Genomic DNA, 5,424 nt, shown 5'->3' on the forward strand with positions numbered 1-5,424 from the left:
AAAATAGGAATTTCACCAATATTTAGCACCTGAGGAAAAATAGCTCACTTCGTGTAAATGCTACGGTAATTTATTGAAACTGTTCTTAAAGATAACAATCCTTACCTTAAATTGTAATTTCACCAAAATTTAGTATCTGAGGAAAAATAAAATAGCTCACTTCGTGTAAACGCTATCATAATTTATTGAAACTGTTCTTCAAGACAACAAACCGACATACCTAACACAATATATGTTATAGTTTCCGAGGTATAACTACACTAATACCTCGATTTGCGTTGCCTAGATTTGCGTTGTTTCGATTTGCCTTAAGAAAAAATATAACAGATTTCTTCGATTTGCGTTACTGATTCGATTTGCGTTATTAATAACTAATATTTTTGATTTTGAATTTTGTGAAAAAGTTACTCAAAACATGTGGAAACATGTGTTTCGACTTGCGTTGTTTCGTTTTGCGCTGGAACCAATTATTAACGCAAATCGAGGTATGAGTGTATTTCTTTCACCAGAAATTTGCAAAAATTACGTATTTTCCAAAATTGAGAAAAAAAATAGACGCTTTTAAGAGCACGCCACGACCACAGCTTCCAACATTTTGAAATAATTCGTTGGTTTCCTTAGTCTCATTATGTGTTGAATCCCATACAGAAATTAACAATTGGTGAGACATCAAATTGAGATTTTGGCAAGGAAAATCGATTCCTGAACCACTGTGTTGCCAGAGCGACCAGAGGAGAAATACCCTCAGCCCATGCGTCCCTACTTGGAAAGATAACGGATAAAGAGCCAAACTTGAAGGAAGTGGGCATGCATTCGCTTACGCCACACTTGTCATTTAATTCAAGCCGACTATCAATTAATTTTAAGACTTTCGCATGTGCGATGTGTGAACATCGCAACGAATTGTCAATCCGCAATTTCAACCATTTGGCTTAAACCTTCAAAATGCCGATCTTTTGGGGTGCTATATCAACACATGGACCTACACTGGCAATTCTCATCAGGAATATTCCCAAACCGTCGTCAATCATCCTTATAACGTGATAAAATGGACACGTACATAAAATCAAAAAGAGCAAACCACCACTACCCAACAGCATCACAACCCGTCAACCAATACACATTGTTGGGTTAACATGCATTTCTTTGGGAGGAGTGCTTTACAGTGCAATTTAAGTTAATCGGCAGAATAAGAACTGCAGAGTAATTCTTAATCGCTTTGTTCGACTGTACACACAAGTATTCCAGTTTGTTGTGGGAATGGCAGGCTTGCAACTGCAGGGAGCTTGCCACAAGGGCTTAAGTACGATTGAGTGTTCGTAGTCCACCACCTGACACGGAAGTGTACAGGGTGTTGGGAAGTACTTTTGAGAGCAAATACATTCACTCCACCTCCGATTGTTGTTCTACTCCACCTTCGGAACATCTGTAACACGAACACCGTGGCCGAACAACCAATACGAACACCGAGTGACCGTACATCAACACCACGAATCATCTAGTTCTCGATCAACCTCAAATCGTCTACTACCCGGCAACGAATCACTGAGTCGATCATTTTTAAATTGTCTATCACTGAACAGCGAATCATCAAGTTCATCGGTCCTCTCCATCCGAACTAAACAACGAATCGTTGAGCACCGATCATCTGCGCATCAGAAAATTAAGTCGTCGATCTGCCAGTCCTCTGCAAACCGCCTCCATCCGAACTAAACAACAAATTGTTGAGCACCGATCACCACATCATCAGCCACTTCCTTTGTAAGAAGCTTCCAACCACCAATACTCTATGCATGTTGCCGACCACCAGCGTCAATTATCCGATCTACCTTTGGCTATTCAACCACATCTTATCGTATTTAAACATCAGTAGATTATAAATTGGGTGCCACCGTAGTGCACGCTTGAGGTCGTGGGTTCGATTCCCCGGTCAAGCAACATCAAACAATTTTCAACGGTGGCAAAATACCCCTCAGTAATGTTGGCGACATTTCCTGAGTATTTCTCTACAAGTGGTGTCTTAAGACACGCCGTTCGGACTCGGCGATAAACTGTAGGTCCCATATCATATAGATAATATGAATCGGGGTGCACTCATTGATATGAGAGAAGTCTTCCTTGCCCCATCTGGGATGTTTGTGGAACAATTATTAAAGATTATAAATTAGTTTACTTAACGCCGTTCTTAATTGTTTTTTTTTTTTTGGAACTCCAATCCCCTTAAACACCATCCGATTTTTAAAATTTTGTGTAGGATTCGTTTTTTAGCCACAACAGTGAAATTGTAAAGTTTTATCATCGATTGGACCATAATTGCGGTCTTTAGAGAATTTTCATGAAAATGCAACTTTGGCCCCCATACAAATTACTATGGAAACAAAGATCGTTTGGTTGGCAAGTGTTAACGTTAACCAATCATCTAAATTCACATATATATAAGTTTTTTGAATCAAATAGGGGGTAGGAGTTCCCAAAAAAAAAATTGTTCGCCCTATGGTAGGTACACTCATTGCTATACGAAAAATCTCTCTTTGAATGGTTGTTGGTAGCATACATTATTGGGGTGTGTACCTCACCTTAATTCTTCTTTGCCTTAATGCCAATAACCTCTAAATTGCTCTATTTAAAAACTCCACACAGGATCCTAAAATCCCATAATGTAAAAATATTTAACACAGTTAATTTTTTCCCATTAAAATTTCAAATTTTATATTATTTCAACTAAAACAGAAAAAAATAACAACAACAAATGAGCTTGCCTCATTACAGCTGCTCTCTATTGGGTATTATAACAACATCATTGTATGTTTTTAGTTGAGTTTGGATATCAACAAAATAAGATTAAAATGTTGTTGTTTTCATAATAAAAATTTGCATTTGCCTTTGCCATTGCCATGAACGAACGAACAGTGGCTGACCACAATATGAACATTTAGGAAGCGAGATAATGTTTTCCTGCTGCTGCTGGCCCCATCATTGCTGTTCATTCAATCATGAAAGCTGATCGATCATTTTAGTGGCAATAATCGTAATAACGGCGCACAACATTACATTGCCAAAAAAAAGGGGGAGAAAAAAATAAATGATATGCAAAGCAGAATAAACAAATGAGAATCCGAACGAGAGAGGAAAAGGCTCTCGACACGACGACGTTGTCGAAATGTTGGCTAATAAATTTGGCTTTAAATTAAATTGGCATGTTGGCACAGGCCGTAACACACAGCCAGAAACCATCAGTTAGCCACCATTATCCGTGTATGTATGTAAATGGGTCATCATACAACAGTCAGTCATGTAACTGTTCATGTTCTTGCTTTATTTTTTTTCTGTTGAATTTCGTTTTTTTTTTTTGCCTTGCAAATTTCTGTCTGTCTGTTCGTCTAGTTGTGTCTAGAAATCCCGGGTTTAGATGCAAATTCTGATTCATTTGTGCTGGTAGTGGTGGTTCGTGGTAATGCTTGGTTTTGCGATGGGTAATGGTCATTCGTCACTGACATGCTGGCTGTTGTCGGTAGTGGTACTGATATTTGCCCCAAAAACCCTCCACAACCGTAGTTAAAATACGCCTTGCATTCTAATCACTAAATATTCAGTTGCTAGGACCACTACTACTACTGGCAAACAACACACATATACAAACAAAAACACATTCGTTATCCAGACACACAAACTCACATACACTCACACCCATTTGTTTGATGGAAACTAATCGAGCAGCATTACTCATTCATTCAACATTTTAATATTTGTTTGGTTTCTTTTCAATGTCCGCTTTTTTCCTCTAACTACCTACCATTGGTCATATCAGTGAAAATTTAAATCAAAAGGAAAATCACAAAAATTATCGTCTCAGCAATTAGAAAAATACAATTTTACTGACATACTGCCTACATTGCAATAAATCATCCAAACAGTGGATGAACTAATTTCGATATCATTTGGTTTGATTTGATTTGCTATCGTTTTAGTTGTTTTTGGGGGGAAGTAATGTTTGACATTTGGTAAACAAATTTACAGATTACCAAGGGTAAATGTAATTTGACAACAACAACTGTTCGTCACGACTTTCAAAAATCGTCATTATTAAAATAAATTTTTAATGACCATAACAGCAATAGGCGTGGATTTTTAAAGAATATTTTTCAAGGACCATTAGAATAATAATCGTGGATTTTTAAAGAATATTTTTTCAAATACCATCAGACCAATAATCGTGGATTTTGTAAAGAGTATTTTTTCACCAACCATTAGACCAATAATCGTGGATTTTTTACAGAAAATTTTCTCACCAACCATCAGATTTTTTCACCATAAGACCAATAGTCCCGGATTTTTTAAAGAATATTTTTTACCACCCACCAGAATAATAATCGTGGATTTCCTAAAGAATATTTTTTTTACCAACTATCAGACCAATAATCGTAGATTTTTTAAAGAATATTTTTTCACCAACCATAATCGTGGATATTTTAAAGAATATTTTTTTAAAGACCTTCAGACCGATAATAGTGGAATGTTTTAAAGAATATTTTTTCAAGGACCTTCAGACCAATAATCGTGGACTTTTAAAGAAAAGTTTTTCAGAGACCTACAGACCAATAATCGTGTATTTTTGAAAAAATATTTTTTCAAGGACCTTCAGATTTCGTGGATTTTTTTAAGACCTTCAGATAAATAATCGTGATTTTTTAAAGAATATTTTTTCAAGGACCTTCAGACCAATAATCGTGCATTTTTTAAATAAAATTTTTTCAAGGATCTTCAGACCAATAATCGTGAATTTTTCAAAGAATATTTTTTCAACGGCCTACATATCAATAGTCGAGGATTTTTAAAAAAAAAATGTTCATAGTCTTTCAGACCAATAATCGTGGATTTTTTAAAGAATATTTTTTTAAACACCTTCAGACCAATAATCGTAGATTTTTAAAGAATGTTTTAAGGACCTTCAGACCAATAATTGAGGCTTTTTTAAAGAATATTTTTCAACGACCTTCAGACCAATAATCGTGGATTTTTTAAAGAATATTTTTTCACCAACCATCAGAAGAATAATCATGGATTTTTTAAAGAATATTTTTTCAAGAACCATCAAACCAACAATCGTGGATTTTTTAAGAATATTTTTCAAGAACCATTAGACCAATAATCGTGGATTGTTTAAAGAATATTTTTTCACCAACCATCAGACCAATAATCGTGGATTTTTAAAGAACATTTTTTCAAGGGCCTTTAGACCAATAATCACGGATTTTTAAAGAATATTTTTTCAAAGACCTTCAGACCAATAATCTTGGAATTTTCAAAGAATATTTTTTCAAAGACCTTCGGACCAATAATCGAGGATTTTTAAAGAAACATTTTCCAAGGAGCTTCAGACCAATAATCGTGGATTTTTTAAAGAATATTTTTTCAAGGGTCTTC

This window comes from Musca autumnalis, unplaced genomic scaffold, assembly GCF_047663935.1.
Source record: "Musca autumnalis isolate F117 unplaced genomic scaffold, ASM4766393v1 scaffold_1, whole genome shotgun sequence".
Classification (NCBI taxonomy): domain Eukaryota; kingdom Metazoa; phylum Arthropoda; class Insecta; order Diptera; family Muscidae; genus Musca; species Musca autumnalis.